Consider the following 17,687-nt stretch of genomic DNA (forward strand, 5'->3'; position numbering starts at 1 on the left):
AGTATTGAAATTGGGTGCATCTTGTGACACATCTCCCTCCACTGTGAAATCAGCAAACACCAAGGAGAAATGTTCTCCCGTCCCGAGTGTCATTCATCAGGGCCACCAGACACGTAGGTGACCTCTGGTTGGATTTAGTTTTGCTCATAGAAATCTGCTCCTCTGCAGTAGAGTAACTCTGACTGTCTCAGGCCTGAGACTAAGGATCTTAAAAAAAAAGGATTTGAGACCATTGCCAATCAGAAAAGCAATAAACCCCGGGAGAGGATGGAACTATTGGAAATGTTAGGCAAATAGCATGTGAATGCCCCTAACCTTAGCAAACAGACTAAACAGAATTAAAAACTACTGCGTTAAAGGAAAAAACTAAAGCTCCTAGCTGTCCTTGTGAACCGCAGGTATTCTAAGGTCTTTGTCCTGGAGGCCCCCTCACACATGCGCAGAAGAATCTGCAGGAGGAGGGCAGGGCCCTGGGGGCGGGGGGGGGGGGGGGGGGGGGAGGGGGGCAGGGAAAAACAAAACAAAAACAAGAGAAACCGCAAGTAACTTCTTAAAGCCTAACTTACTGTTTGGTAGTTATTTTACCAACTTCCATTGCCTTTAACTAACAACTGGGTACCTTGAGAACTATATACCTCACAGAAAAATAATTTAAAAAATATACCTATGGCTTTAAACTGATAACATTACCACAAAATATATTTGTGAAGAAAATGTCATTCAAAATGTCCACAACCATTTTTTCAAAGTACAAAACATGCAGGGGAATTATAGGCGCCTGCACCATGATAGGCCAGAGGGGACATGGAAAGGGCCCAGAAGACAGGGAGAGGGCTGGCCACCAACGGAATCTGTAATTTTTCTTCCTATTTTCTTAATACTCCCCCCTCCTGAAATAAGGACATTTGGAGAAAAATCAAGCAAAATATTAGTATCTGTTAAATCTGAGTGGTGGGTGCATAACTGAATGCATTTTCTATTCTGATATTTTTCTGTAATCAAAATTTTGCATAATTAAAAGTTAAATTTAGAAAGTCTACATTTTATTAATTTCATTTGACCACAGCCAACTCAAGTAGGTTTAAATACTTGGGGACTTTGCACCTTAAATGTTATAGAATAATACAATGTAAAGCCAAAAGCACTGCTGCCAGAAATGCAAATGGCTACTTACCCAATATTACTTTCATGCCCATGATGCTATCTTTTTCCTCTGCTGTATGCCAGCAAGGAAAGGAGAACTGAAATGCATTTTCAACAATGAAGGAGGAAGCCAAATATTAAAGAAGACTCTTGGAGATTGGTTTTCACATTACTTTTCGTAAAATTCACGAGACACCTCTGTTTCTCTTAGATAAGGAATATTAATAGGAACCTTTCAATCCTCCATAAATGAATCTTTCTTGAACAGACGGGTCATATATGGGCAGTCTGTGTAACACCATTCTGAACACAGTTATATAAAATCCTCCCTTGTCCACAGAAGTGCATGCTCTCATCTCCTGTCCCCATTTTCTAGTCAAGCATCATTTTTTATCTTCGGCGCCCTGAAAGGAAGGAGCTTTGCTGACTTCTCACTTGTCAGACAGGCAGAGGGGGTGGGATGGGCCCGCGCATTCACAAAGCGCGCATTCTTCATCTATAAAGCTGACAGAGCCAGGACCTCCCTCAGTGGTCCTGTGCGTAGGGCGTGGGAAGGACAAAACTAAGGAACACCTCAAAGGAAGCACAGCTGGCCTCCAAAAGACCCCAGAGAAGCCCACCCCTGGGAGTGTGGTGCCCAGAGAATGTCTACAGAGTCCTGTGCCCACCACGTTCACAGGCCTGTAAATAGCTGCAGACGCTCCACGCCAACTGACTACATGGGCAGGAAAGACGCTGAAAGATGCTGGTCCTTCCAGCCTGACAAGGACTTCATCAGAAAGTGCCTGGCTAACCACGTGGGGAAAACAAAGACATGTAGGGGGCTGCACAGCGTGGTGGTGGGCAGCACAGGATTGGAGAGACCAGCCAGTTCCAATGCAATCTTCAGTCTGAATTGATGCTCTTAGACAAGACATGTCACTTTTCGAAGACCCACTAAACCTACAACACTGTCTCACTGGCCCAGTGTGAAGATCAGACGGGAAGATGTGTAGAAAACACTTTCGTAAGTAAGTGTAAGCCTGGGAAATGGTCGCTGTTGGTGATCCACTTTCCATCTTCAGTGGCATTAATGTCCTCCAGTACACTCTGCCCAAGCTCCCCAGTGCAAAAACCCTGGTCTTTATCCCAGGCCTGGCTCCCCTCAGGACATCAACTGGCCTTGAATTCTTAGACTTCAGATATCATCCATCTGAAGTCTGGCTTTCGCTCTGGCCCCATGGATCTCGTTCCCTGGACCCCTCTCAGCCCAGACTCTGGATCTCACCAGCACTGTGCTAAAGGGGCCTCCTTCCTGAACTGCCTCCCCAACTCAGGATCACATAGCAAATGAAAGAATCAAAAGTCCCCCAAAGATCCTGGGGGACATTCTATCCTCTTTATCTTCCTTCAGTCAAGTGTGGGAAATTTCAGTCTCCCACTCGGACAGTCATTTGTCTTCTTTATAAGGACTTGTGGCAAAGATGATTGAATAGCATTTCTCATTTTTCACTCATTTATACATTCAGCAATATTTTACCTCCAGGTACCAAGTTGCATAAGGTAATGTACCTGTACATTGACTATTCTGTCAATTCAAAATCAGTGAACTTAAACCACTTCAAATATGAACTACTTAATTACTATCTCAGGAAAATGACTTCGATACACTAGATAAGGTGATCAACATAAGGTTCAAATACATAGAAAATTCTTCTTCACTGATTTGTGTGTGTTTCATTGATTGGCACTGCCTGCGACGGCTGCCAGTAATGCATTATAGAAAGCCGTGAAGTAATCAAGTAAATATATATCTCAGTTAAAATTGATGTCATCTTCCACATCATTCCCAATCAGGGAGCATTTGTTAATGGACAGAGAGACAGAGAGAAGAACAGGAGAGGGAGTAAATGGGACTGATGGAAGGAGAGGGATATTGAGAAGATAATTGAGGGGTGAAGGAGAACCTGAACTAAGTAAATCTAACGTCCGATACTCCCTGAAGGACCAGGGTGATAACTCCAGGGAACCACTACACACATGGCTAAGAGCTCAGAAAACCCCACTCCTGCACTGAAGGAGGAAACACGACCATCTGCGCCCAGCCTGTAACCCCAACTCCAGGCTGTTCTCTTGAGATGGCTCTCGTGATTCTGTGCACAATCCCACCTCTGCCTGGAATCCCACAATTCCTTAGACAAACCCAGGTCCAACTCCTGAAACTTTCCATCCACACGAGTAGACTCATTGGCTAATCACCTTGGAATCACAGGGTAAAGGCTGACACACATCAAGCCTCAGCAACCTCCTTTTGAACCTGGTAAACGTGCATCACCGTGTGCTCAGGTTACTCTGAACTTCTCCCAAGCACACTTTTCAGTCTACGTATACGTATCCTAATGGCTGGGAACAGTTCTGTTTCACTTCAGAGATTTCCATCTTGACAAAGTAAAAGTTTTAAAAAATTTAAAAACATGACTCATAAAAAAACAGAACTCTATAGAATAAACATGTATCAGGATTTATTCAAGTCAGTCATGAAGAAACTGCAGGATGGTAAAGCTGGTTCAAAGAGCATTTGAGCATGTGCAAACAAATTTCGTATAAAATCCCTGGGATACGTAACCCAGCTGATTTGTGTCCTACAGAGCATTGCAACATTTGGGGTAAGCTTTCCTACTGGATAGGTCTACCAGTTAAAAATCCACACATTAGCATATCACTTCCAAGTGTCTAGGCTCTAAAAGCAGGAAACAACCAAGTCAAACACAATTTAATTCCTGCAGAATTAAATAAGCCTTGGTCAGACATTTCTTTCACTGTTTCAGTATGACACTGGAAGTATGTGTCACTCTACTTTGTTTTGCTTTATTTGCTCCACGTTTTGAATAACTTTTTTTAGTCCTTTTGACTATAATACTCCTCATTTCAAAGAAAGAAAAAAATATAGCTACGATTTGAGACAGGCTGGGTTGCAAGCACAGCTTTTGTTTTGGGTTAGTTTTCCCATTTTCAATTCGAAGACCATCCTTGAAGCTTACTTCTGGATTTCTTAAAGTAAACCAAATTGCTTAATCTTCAGAGGAAAAAAAAAAAAAAGATTGTTTTAACCGGCCACTTAAATATTCAAGCTGACTCACTTCAGATGTTTTGAAAAAGAAATGTATGTCAATATTTGTGAGCACACTGAGGGATGGGAGGTTCACACTTAAGAACCTAAGACATTTCAAAATCTCAAAGCTTAGTGTCAACACTTATGATTTTGACTCCTGAGCACGGCAAAAGTCTACAACTGTGAGATACTTCTCATCAGAAAAATTAAAAATTATATTTTTAATTATGAGATCCAGAATGACTATTAGCATCTTTCATCAATTCTAAGATACACTTTTTCCCCCCATATTTTAACAGTTCTAAATTTGGGTAGAATTTCACAATCAATGGAATCTTTCAATTATTCTCAACTAGACAGCAGTCACAAAGCAATTTTCTTTGCATGGGCATATGTGAATATTAAATCTTCAGCATCACACGAGCAGAGTTGCGGTTGGGAATAAAAACTCTGGGACAATATTAGAGCAGTTTTTAACTCTAAGTGCGGAATGGTTTTGGGGAGTGGTGGGAGTGGGAGTGCGGGCAAAGCGAGCCTGCTTCGCCACCTCCCAGCCCAGTGGTTGTCAAAAGTGTATTAACTCTACAAAATTGCAGACAGAGGTTGCCTTAAGGGCTCAGTACCAATGGCTTTTAATTCTTTTCAGATTCTTTTTAGACTACATCACCAGTGCTCTTGAGGACACACAGGGTACCCTGGGGGGAAAAACACAGACAATGAGGAGTTGAGGTGAAAGTGATTCAGGGCTCCATGGGTAGAAGTTTCAGGAATGAAATTTACCTAATGTACTTCCCTGGTATTTTCTTTTTATGCATTTACAAGAGTGTTAAATGATAAGTGTCTATGTATCACTAAGTCTAGCAGAGCTGTTTTAATAAATATACTTAAATAGGATGACATATTAGCTTAGCTGGCTAGTTTTGTTTTGTTTTCATTTTCAGTTGTACATAAAATGTGTGTCTACCAATCAGTGGCATCTTTGACGATAAAATATGGGCATATAATACAGTAGCAAGAAGTTCATCTAGGAAATTTCTAGGTAAGCTAAAAGTAATCCATTAGTTTATCACTATAACTAGGCCTTGCTTTCTCTTCTAATACATTTTAAACTGATGGAAACCAATAAAGCACATCTTGCGTAAAAAGTTACTTATACCACATCAGCTCCTAAATACAATCGGATTCAAACCAAGGACTGAAAATAAAGAAATTGAGACCAGCATTAGCCTCTGGAGAAGGTAAAAGAAGTGAAAGGAACAATTTTTATCATTTTTTTCCTGCTGTATCTTTTGAATATGCACCATTCTCTAGTTAATATTTAAGCAAAGATATTTTTAGAATAAAAACATGTCATTTAGAAGAACACATTTTCACCATTTAGAAGACACAAATCGTTGAACAATGATGAAAGAAGCTAGGCATTAAAAGAGCCTCCGGTGACCATTCTGTAAGAAAACCCTTGAAGACGGAGCTGAGTTTCTAGGATTTAGAGTGAGCACAATATCTAGAAGAGAAGAAAAATCAATTCCATATGGAGAGTTTTAATTTTAGATGGCTTCCCTTGTCAACTTTATTTCTATTTCTCCTTCCCTTTAAAATTCTGTAAAGGATTGAGGGTAGAGAGCGAATTGTCTATATTTTCAGTTAAAAAAAGAGTCTTTCATACCGAAATCCTTTTCTGAGCCACTACGAATATTTCAGAACAGAAATTTACTCTTGAGAGTAAATTATCTAAGAAATGTTTTCTCACTATTTCTTTTACCATAAGAAAGGCTAAATGAGATATTTGGACACATCCCTCATTTCATTTCCTCTCCACACTCGGATCCAAATACCACAACACCGAAACCAGTTTATTATTCTCCATGTCCTTTCAGACTTCATCAGCCAAGTTAAGAAAAAGTATAATTTGGGTGACATTTGAATATACTGATGAGCTAGTACATTATCAGGAGGTACCAACAGCCTTGATTCGGATATTAGAGTCTGCAGCGGCCAAAGAGGGCACATCACCAGCAAGACCAGAAATAGAACTCAAGTCAACTACTCAATTACCATCCAGTTACTGGATGTAAATACTGTGCCAAGAAGAAAATGGCCATCATAGTTACAATGCTGGAACTAAATGAATAGGTATTATGTATGCATACACACACCCATACTTGATATAGCAGAGGTTTCCATTGAGCCCAAATTCCCCACAATTGACAGAGGGCTCTTATTCATCTCAACAGGCTCCAAGCAGATTGGGTTGTCTGCAAGGAGTAGAGCAGGGAACACAGATCCTGAAACAATGAGGAAACACACACAACAACCTTCTATTGCAGTCAACAGGTTTCACAAGCCTTGACTTTCCTCTCTCACGAAATGTGAAAGAACAGTTTCTATATCTTAATGTAATCTGCCTGATAAAATGTGCCGAAGAATTACACCATTTATAACTGTCCAGAATTTACAGCAAACTCATTTAACTCTAGAGATACCCTCATGGAAATGAGATCTAGTGGCTACTGTAATATTCTCCTGCTCTCAGACCAGGCCAGCACCATGGGACGGTGTCCACTTCTTCTTGTATCCCACCTGTGAGCCCTATGTCACCGCCTGAGGGTTCAAGAAAAGGCACTACTGAGGACATAGAGACCAAGCAAACCACGACAGTCCCCCTCGTGGAAGGAAACAATGGAATGGATGACTGAAAAATCCCTCTAATTTGCTTTTGCACTTGCTGTTTTAAATCTGCCTTTGATTTTACATGAGGCCAATTATCAGAGAATTCATTTCAAAGTAGACAGTGAAGCTAAATTGCAAAAACTCAAACAGCTCCTAGCCCAGGCTGATGTTTCTGAGTGAATGATTAAATCAGTGAATTGACCACCTCTCTCTCCCACCTCTTCCTCCTTATAATAGCTGATGTATCATCCTCGCTATTGCTTTGCTTGTTTATCTTTAATTACTTTAAATAATATGCCTCCATTTCTTATGTAGCAGGTTCAGTTTTCTCACGCCATGTTCTTGGACATAAAAAAGGATGAACTTTATTTTCTGTGACTAAAAGACCTTATTCTACAAGCTGGCAGAAAAGTTAGTTATGGTCAATTCCATGCAAACTCGGTCATTTTACACTTAAACTCTCTCTATAAAGTCAGATTTAATCCCTCCCTTCCCATCCTCTTTTCATGGGAGGGCAGGTCATATCCCGGGGAGTCATGTTGGGCTGGAGAATTGGGGCTGGAGAATTGGAGGCTTCTGTGGATGGTTAGCCTCTGTCCTCCTCAGCGTCTCCTGGTCTTTGGTCTTGTGCATCTTTGTTGACATTCAATGAGTCAACCAAGGCAGTGCCAGGATCCTTGGTTTAGTCCACACGGTGTGTATTATCCACGTCCTGGTATGAGATCCACTAGCCCTCTCACCTATTCTGCGACCCATTTTAAGTTAATTAAATCCCCATTTTACATTTCTGGAACAAACAGGCTAAATATACAATATGACGGATTCAGAAATCTCATGTTCCTGTTATTTAGTATTTTGAAGGTTAACAAGTATAAGAATTAAAAGTCAGTTAATAGGTTGTTTCCTGGGAGAGGGACTGGAGGTAGGTAGGAGACTATTTCTTTTCATCATAAATTATTCTTTACTGTTTTTTTTCCCCTTAAAACATACTGTGTTGCCTTGATATAAATTAAACTAGAAAGTTAAAAAAAAACAAATCAATGACTTGAAAGGGGGTTCAGACCATCTCCCCACTCCCCGTGGTGGCATCTTTCCACAGGTCGACTCGAAGCATAAACCCGAGGGGAGGAGTCATGGATGTCAGCTTGTTAAAATCAGACCTTACTTAGAGAAAAGAAATGTTTTCCTTTTAAAGGGGCTCTGTCTCTCTCCGTTGGGTTCCTATCAGAACTACCACCCTCAACCCAAACGTACAACACAGACAGTGCCTGTTTGGTTGGCTTTCGTGAGGTTGGAAAAAGATGAGCCCCAATGGTGGTGCCTTCCCCAGACTCCAGAAATGCCAAGAATTACTAAGTGACGACTTGGCCACGTCTGCCCGTCTTATGGTGAAACTAAAGTTATCTGGTTTGTGTCCTGAATAATACCTTAGTGATTATTGAAAGACTTTTACACTCAGCCCCTGAATCTACCTAAACCACCTTGCTGAATTCCTTGATTAGTACATGAAACCATGATTGGCGGTGGGGGAGTGTTAAATCTGTCTTGTACCCTTCCCGTTCTACCTCAACTGATTTGATGCATCTCAAGCAAATGAGTGTTATCCATTCCATGCTTCATACCGTTGCTGCTTCTTTTTTCTATGGATATACCTGTCAGTCATCTCTTTTTGTGTTCAACAACATACAACACAAAAGCCATGACAAGGACTGAATTTACTGTGACACTCATCATGGGAGGCAAACCGGCTTCACTATGTGAATCTCTGTATAAGGTGTTCGGGGTTTGAGGAAATCTATTTAGAAGTCTAGTTCAATCACCCAAAATGAAACCCAGCAAGCTTTGCCTGGAAAGTGAATTAAAACGTCTTCTGCTTTTTTCTAAACAGCCAACACAGATGCTGTGCCCAAAGAGAAAAGGGTCAGTTTGCCCCTGGGCTCCCGGACACGTCAGCCTGAAGCTTCCAAGCTCATCAGCCATCTGTATTGAGCAGCTGTCTGGGGACACATGTCAGAGCTCCCATAACCCAGCATCAGGCAGTTCAGTTTAAATATCACTTCTGGCGAGACATCCAGGCATACCCCAGGCCCACTCGGTCCCCAGGGGAAGACAAACTCCAGGCACCAGGATGTGGTATTATTCATTGAACTGCACTCACTTTATGATCTGTGGCTGACATACTGTTAATTACATGGCAAGGAGAGGTCAAAATCAGACTAAAATGGAATCCAGCTGTCCCACAACATAATCGCATCCACCGGAGACACTGAGCAGTCACCCTTAAATCACTCCCGTGAGCAGTAGCTTCCGTGCCTCTTTTTATCAGTAAGTCACAAACGCAGCCCCTGAACCCCCGCAGTTTTTCACTATGAAATGACATTTTAGCACATTCAAAATAGAAAGCCTATTTTCCTAACGGGGAAAAAAAAAAAAAAAAAGGCAGAATGGCAGAAACCAAGAGGAAAAGGGATTCTAAAGATGAAGTGGGGGGAGGGGGAAGAAAATGGTACAGAAAGAGGAGCGGAAGGGGAAAAAAAGGGAGGAAGGAGGAGAAAACCAGCACTTCAAACACCAGAAAAGAGACAAAGATAAAGAGGAAAAATAAGGAGAAAAAGGGCAAAGAGAGAGTAACAGAGAAATGCAGCTTGGGTAGTTTTGGAGATGAGCACATTAATAAATGTCTATCACTTCCAAATGTTGAAAATGAGCTTCAGAGCAAGTTGTCACCAATTACCATTGCCTCACCCAATACAAATGAGGGTTTAAATTTTGTTCTGCAAACTTTCAAAGTGTCCCATTGGAATGAAATAAAAATGGTAACCCATCCCAGAGGCATCTTTGGGCTACACAGTGCAATTTTTGCCCTGGAAAAACAGGGTAACTTCTCCCCTTAGGACAGCTGAAACCAAACAGATGTTGCGAAGGAAGACTGTGCACCCTGGAGTTACATCAAGGATCCCCTTCCAACATGTTTCTTAACCACGCAGGCACACCGCTTTCAGTGTCCCCCACACCCAACTCAAAACCCAACAAAAGGCCCAAGGGCAGCATCTGTACTCTCTCTGGAGAAGACTGTACCTTTACTTGCAAGTTAGACTGTTATACTTGTAAATAGTTTTCCACAGAAGATTGATATTTGGGGTGGACAGAAAACTTTCATGACATACAGGAGAGCAAGACAGGGTTTAAAATAGCTTTGACGTTGAGAATATGTTGTTAGTTACTAGAAATAATTTCAGTATAGATTACAGTGGGGTAAACTAATGAATTTCAATGATTCGACAAGCTCCCCAAGACTCAGGGGCTGCTTAACTTTTACCATCATTTCTAAAAGAACATCTTCAGAATCCCAACAATAATTTCACATAAGAAGACTGTGTCCCAGGCAGTAGTTTGGTGGTTACCAGAGCATAAGGGGGGAGGAGGGTGGAAGATGAGGGTAAAAGGGATCAAAAAGATGGTGATGGAAGGAGGACTGACTCTGGGTGGTGAACACACAGTGTGATTTATAGACGATGTATTACAGAATTGTACACCTGGAGCCTATGTAACTTTACTAACAATCGTCGCCCCAATAAACTAATTTTAAAAAATGAGAAGACGACCGTGTCCAAAATAAGCTTCCTTATCATTGCCTCATCTCAAGACCTCGACTAAAAGGTCTTTTTTAAAAATGAGACTGTGCTAAAAACAAGCACAAACAAAACACAGCATAGAGCCTAAGAACCATGAACATCTTCAAGCACTTTGCTTAGTGACCTAACCCAGTGAAATCATTCAAAAGGCAAGAGAAAGCTATAAGAACAAAAATGCACAAAAGATGATTGCTTATAAGTAGAAAAATACTGTAACACTGAATGTCCAACAATTAAAAACACCTAAATATAGGACAATGCATCAATTCAATGAAATAAACAGTCGTTAGGATGATGGTGATATAACAATACGAAAAAAATCCTCGTAACTCCTCAAGTAAAATAGAAAATAATCTATCCTTTAGTATTATAATTATGTGGCTATTTACATGTATGACCAAAAAGTAGAAAGAAACAGAGAAGAAAAAAAAATAACTGGTTCATTATAATGAGAACATAGAACTGATTTTTCTTTTGTTTCCTTATTGCTGTTATTCTGATGTTCGGGCAATAAACAAAAATTGAAAGAAAAATTAAAGAATGAAAAATGGAAAGAAAAAAAAAACTTTCACAGCTTTTAGAAGAATATACAATCTATGTCAGACAAGACTGACATAGACCAATACAGAGTATAGAGCTCAATGGACAAGTACGGAAACAACGTAGCAATCAGAGGCGAAGGAAGCAGTGTAGATGTATATTCCAGAGGGGAAGAGAGCCACTCAGAAACAGACACTAAGAGCTTCGAGCAATTATACGCGATCACCTTTCCTATTAGAATCCTCAATAATCAGCACACTAAACATAGCACATCCTCGTGGAAGCCTGTGGGCTGCAGCAGATTTGAGATTTTCTTTTCTCTACCCTATCAGCAAACCTTTCTGAACAGATGTGGTTTGTGAAAGCTCATGATACTTAACTCTGTGGCAGTGGTTGCCAAACACGTTCTCACATTAAGCCAGAAATCTCAGCAACTAAATACATCATCTGCATAAGGACGTACCGACAAGTGGCACAGAAATAGTGCTTCTTTCCATTGTTCTCGAATCTGAAGATAATTACATTTCCTTTGCTTTCTTATTCCCTCAAATGGGAGTATAGGTAATGCGTGATAGTTAGGCTACCCCACAATAGTTTAGAACGTATTCTGGGAACCATAATTAGAATTCACTCTTAGGAAGTAAACAAAGGTGATGTTTCTTCTAAAGATGTAACTTTATACAAAAAGTTATGTATCTGTTTCCTTTGGTTATGTGTTTTATTTCTGTCAATCTATGTACAAGGGGACATTACTAGAAAGACTTCCACACGATGTATACAAATATCAAACCACGATGCCGTACCCTTAACACTAATATAATGATATATATCAATTATATCTCAGTTATAAAAGAAAAAATGTAAAGTGTGCTACTAATTCAAGGAAGCTTGAGAATGACAATTTTAGCTACTGGTGGTCACTCATTGATGGTGGTTTGTGGATTACTCAAGGCCCTTCCTCATTTGGGCTCACGGTCTACATTTAATATTTCTAGGGCCTAAAAGGTTAGGAGTAAAGGGAAATGAGATAAAATTCACAGCTATGCTATTCCCTCTACTTGAAGGGGAGGTTTATATTAGGATTAAAATCAGCTTTCTGAAATACCCACAGATATTTTGAGCCAAATAAACCCCCCTCTCTGAAACTCAGGAAGTCAAGGTTAGGTTTCCGTGGGGAGTTTGGTGCCGCAGAACTCACCCAACCCCTTATATTTCTCTTGCAGGATTTGTTCCAATGTATGAGCTCCAGTCAAAAATAACCTTAAAATAAATCTCAAGAGTTGGTATGTTTTGTCCAGGACCCTCGGCACACTTTACAAAGTGGTGCACCCATGCCCCTAAGGTAGCATTGAAAGTTTGTAAGTGCTTGACAAGGAGGAAGTGACACACTTATTTGACATTCCTCACAGAGATACTCAATGTCGTAAGAAAATTGAAAACCGTAAAAGGGGTCTAAGGACTAGGCATGAACAACCAAGTGCTTCATCCACAGCATTCATTCCATTTTGAAAAGTGATTTTACTACCTTAAAGGGGTATTGAAAACAGCAGAACAGAGGAAGAAAATAAGAAAATTTAAAAAATCAACAAAGATAACGCCTAACCCCAATATAACGTGATGAGAATGGTACTTCACCTCTGTCATACTTTCCAAAAAAGGATAATGATGAGAAAATCTGAGTCTAATGAGGAGAAAAATATCAGACAACCCAAACTGAGGAATATTCCGTAAAACACCTGACTACACCTCATTAAAGAATGTCAAGGTCATTATAAACAAGGAAAGACTGAAACGCTATCACAGGATGGAAGACACTAAAAAGTCTCTCAACTAAATGCAGCCTGAGTTTCTGGAAAAGAAAAAGGACATTGGCATAAAAACTAGTGAAATCCTAATTAACTCTGAGTTAACAGTATCATATCAATGTTAGTTTTTAGTTTTGATAAATACACTATGATCCTTTAGGATGCTGACATTACAGAAAAGTATGGGTTATAGTAGTTCTCTGTAGTATAGTGGCAACACTTCTGTTAATATACAATTATTTCAAAATAAAAAGTTTAAAAAATAAAAGCAACAACAGAGGTATTTTTCTTAGTGGGAACAGAATGGTGAGGGGAATTTTGTCCACGTGGTTTAAAAACAATCAAAATTTAACTCACATATATTTGCATACAGCTTTTTCTTTCAGCTTTTAAAACAAAAGCGAAAACACTGTTAGGAAAAGTTTAGTTGCCAAATACAGCAGGATGCGGAAGGGAGAAGCAGAGTCAGGAGAACAGAGTAGAAAGACAGTGGTTTCCCTGGACCTGCTCCTAATAATAGCAGCTGTAAAGATAATAAAACAGTCATAAGAAACTAGCTACCAAATAAGATACCAAAACTGACATCGTAGATTTGCTTTTTATTCTCGGGTAGTAGCATGCTTTTGTTGGGCAGAGTGAAATTACACCGCAGAGGAAATGCAATGCACCGTCCTCCCTGGGAAGGGGTGCAGGAGCCCAACAGGTGCTTCCTCTTTGCGTGCCCTAGAAGACTTACTTCATTATCTTAACAACCTACATTGCAAATTGCCACTGTCTCCTTCAACACCTGACAAGTGAATGCACATACAGGAAACTCCATTTGGCGCTAAGATATCAAAGAACAATGATTTTAACCCAGAGGGCTAACCAATAGGCTTTTCAGCCACTGCCTTGCAGTCTCAAAACCATAAACCTCCAGTTATGTGATTCCTGAATCCAGATGGCTGCAGACTTCTGAGGTTTCAGGGAAACTGAACGTAATATCACTGTGGCCCACAGAGTCAGGGGGTTGTTACAATGGGAAGCTAGAAAATGCCACCCACGGGCAATTGGCTCTGAAAGGGCAGAATGAAAAACAATGTTCTAGCATGTGACAATCAGGACATACTTTCCCATAGGGGATGGTGTCAAATAAAGTAAGAACTCAAATTGGACCACGAAAAACATTAGCCAAATTCAGATTGAATGACAATGTACAGAATAACTGTCCCGTAGGCTTCAAAACATATCAAGGTGAACGATCAGAAAGAAAACAAGTGCCTCAGATTAGAGAAAAGGAAGACAACTCAATGCAACGTGTGGTTGTGGATTACATCTGTACTAAAGAAAAATGGTATAAAGCAGGGGTGTCAAAACTGTGGCCCACGGGCCAACTGTGGTCTACAATCCATTGTTAATTGGCCCGCAGCAAATTCCAAAAATATATTTAGTTTACTGAAATAAACCATGTGAGGCAATACATACTTCACCTCGAGTGAGTGGCCCGGCTGTTTGTGTGTTTTGCCGCATATGACCCTTGGTGAAAAACGCTGAAAAAAGTTTGGACACCCCTGGTTTAAAGGATATGTGATGAAATTCAAACAAGCACTGTAGGTTGGAAAATAGTATTTTATCAATATGAAATCTTCAGATACTTTTTAATTGTACTACGTGCCCTTACGAGGAAATACGTACTGAAATATTTAGTGGGAAAGAGGCAAAATGTCTCCAACAAGCTCTCAGATTGTTCAAGGGGAAAAAATGTATACATGTACTGAGGGTGCCAAAAAAATGCATACACAGTTTAAGAAAGGAAAAAACTGTATTAAAATTATGCGGATGGTAACTGCTTTGAGCACCTCTTGTAATTGCAGAAGTCAAACGTGACTTGTATTCATCTTTCATTATCGGTATACATTGAGTATTACAATTTTAATACAGTGTTTTCCTTTCTTAAAATGTGTATACATTTTTTGGCACCCTCTATATATACATTTTGTATGTGTATATATTATATATAATGCATATATAGTACATATTTAACATGCATATACATAAAGAGAGAGCACAGCAATGAGCAAATGGGGCAGAAGGTAAACAAATATAAGTGAATCTGGCTGAAGGTTACACAAGCGTTCCTTGTACTACTCTGGTAACTTTTCCCTAAATTCAAAATTCTATCAAAATAAAGGTTTAGAAATATAACTTTTTTTTTTTTTTTTTTTTGGAACTAGATAGGGGGTGTTTCCAACTTTTTGAGTGTACTAAATGAATTCTTTACTTTAAAATGGTTAATTTTATGTTATGTGAATTTCATATTGATAAAAACAAAAATAATAAGAGACCTGGCAGCATCTCCAGAATCTGTAATTGCAGGGGCCACAGTTGCCCAAACTCAAAACGGGAATAAGTGACAGGCATTAACTGTCAGACGGCAAAGTATAAACATGCCCAGAGGCCACCAAGAGCCTCCCTAAACAAGGGCCAATTCCTGTCCTCAGAACTGCAGCTCAGGAACTACGCATAGCTCCCTACTCCATTCACACCCAGGCCAAGCTGCTGAGAACCAGGACACCCACCTCACCCCCTGGGGTGGGTGTTTCATAAGGCTGCTGCCCCTGGGGGTGGCTCCCAAGTCACTCTTCACAGCGTAAATAACCTGGCACTACCTGCGGGAGCTCGAGTCTGTACTCCCCGATTGTCTTACCTTGAATCTCCCAGCATTAGCCAGGGCTTTTGACAGAAATACAAACTGAGTTACAAAAACCACGAGGCCAATTTATATGAAACTGAACTGGGAGGTATATATAAAGACCATTACACTCAGGCATAATACCATGTTCTACCTGAAAAAATAAATCCTCAAATAAATATTTGTTGAATGAAAGAAAACGGGAATGTATTATAATCCTCATGTTACAGATGACTTTGTGATGTTCAGAGAGGGTAAGTAACTTGCCCAAGGTCCCACAGCTAACGAAGTGTCTAAACTAGGGTTTGAACGCAGGTCGGCCGACTCCAATGTCAGCACGTTGGACAGCGGGCCTTACACAAACTGCTTCCTATACGGTGGACCACGCTTTCCAGTCACGGAAGTATTTTGTTTCTTTAGGAAAACAAGGATTAATGTGTGGCTGGGACGTACGTTGAGCACTGCAGCCCCGGCAAGGGAAATGGGTACTCCCAGCAATAGAAAGAATTCTAAACACACACAACACATCCATTCACATAAAGTACCAAGTATTTTAATGAGTATGCTAATATATGAAGATATATTTCCTTCCTCTCACTGCTCTCCTCCTCATCATCAAAAAAAAAGAAAGAAAAGGTTTGCATTCATTTTGCCCAGTTACAGTTACGACTTGCTCATGAGTCTTGGAAGATAAGAGGTGAAGAGTTACAGGGTTCCAGGCGAGCTTTGATGACTGTACCGCCCTGTCCCCCACTCTCCAAAAAGTGGGCCACTACGTGAAGATGCTGCCCCCTGGTGGCATGTGAGGCAATCAGCGCAGGCCGTTTAACAGGCGCCGTGCATCTTCCGCACTGGGGCGTTTCAGACACTGGCAAATACTGTAGGGTGTAGGCATATAACAATCCCACAGCTATTCACTGCCATGCCAGTGTGCCTCTGACCATGAGGCAGAAAGAGGCAGTCACAGCTCGCAGGCCACAGGAGGGGTATATATAATACGAGGGCCATCATATGATTCCACAGTGGGGAAAGGTTAAAAATGATTACTATTACAAAGGGAGTTCTACATCTACATTCCTGAATTCCCTTAACCTTTCGTGTCAGAGAGACGCAGTATGGTTGTGTGCCCAGTAACAGCGACTTAGATGGGAGACACGATTATCACTGAATCCTGGTGTCACTCTGACTTACTGTCTGTGAGACTCTGGGCAGGTTATTAAACCTCAGGATTTTCAGATACAAAATAAGGGGCAAAACATCTATTTCACAAGCTAGTTGTGAAGATTAAAAGAAGAAAGAATGTTCAACACCCAGGAGAGGCCTTGATACAGGATGGTAAGTAGACGAAAATCTCTTAGTAGTTCTTTCTCCCGGAGGCTTGGTAATTCATACAGAGGGCTCATACCTCTGCTATTCTTTTTCTTCTTCAAAGCGCTACAAAAAATGTCAAACCGGTATAAGACATAGAAGCGAGATTTTCAAATGCAATGACCTCTTAGTAAAAGCGACCAGTGCCCAGACACACTTGTATGATACCGTTTTAAAGGGGGCTATTTTAGGAATGGACATCACAAAAACTTCCCAGAAGGACTAATAAAGGAATTGAAGCTGCTAACGCGATAGAAAATACAACACAGGAATGGAGAGGGAGGAGGAGAGGCAGGAGGGACAGGTCTATTTATTGTGATGGACACTTCATTTATACAGCGATTAAATATGTTATACAAAAATAAAGCCTGATTATAAAGAAAACTGGCAAACATTCTGCCCGTATAGTCGGTAAATAATATTGATTCAGCAACTAATGTAATTTCTTGGAAACCATCCTAAAACATTTGCAATAAAGACGTGACAATTACGAGAAAAAGGCTAGGGGATAACAACAGGGACCGAGGGACCCAAAAGCTTTATTCATTCACTGAGTACATTATTCACTCAACTCCTATTAGAGAAAGAGATAAGAAAGTCCTAGAAGTTGACCTCTTGGAATTTGGGGCCCATCAGGGGAGAGAGACAAATAAGAAGATGAATGTACAGAAGTAACAAACTGGAATGTGTAGCAGTAACAAAAAAAAGCATAGAAGTAACACAGAAGAGAGAGAAGTCGAAGAATTGAGCTATATACTCCCCAA

The 17,687-nt window shown here is 40.4% G+C and overlaps 1 protein-coding gene across 6 annotated transcripts in view; it reads right to left on the bottom strand.

The window, feature by feature from the left end:
• ELMO1 (engulfment and cell motility 1) overlaps positions 1–17,687 on the bottom strand; it is a 476,666-nt gene that overhangs the window by 253,566 nt on the left and 205,413 nt on the right. The gene's annotated exons all lie outside the window — the stretch shown is intronic.

The sequence above is a fragment of the Rhinolophus sinicus genome, linkage group LG09 (assembly GCF_036562045.2).
Source record: "Rhinolophus sinicus isolate RSC01 linkage group LG09, ASM3656204v1, whole genome shotgun sequence".
NCBI lineage: Eukaryota > Metazoa > Chordata > Mammalia > Chiroptera > Rhinolophidae > Rhinolophus > Rhinolophus sinicus.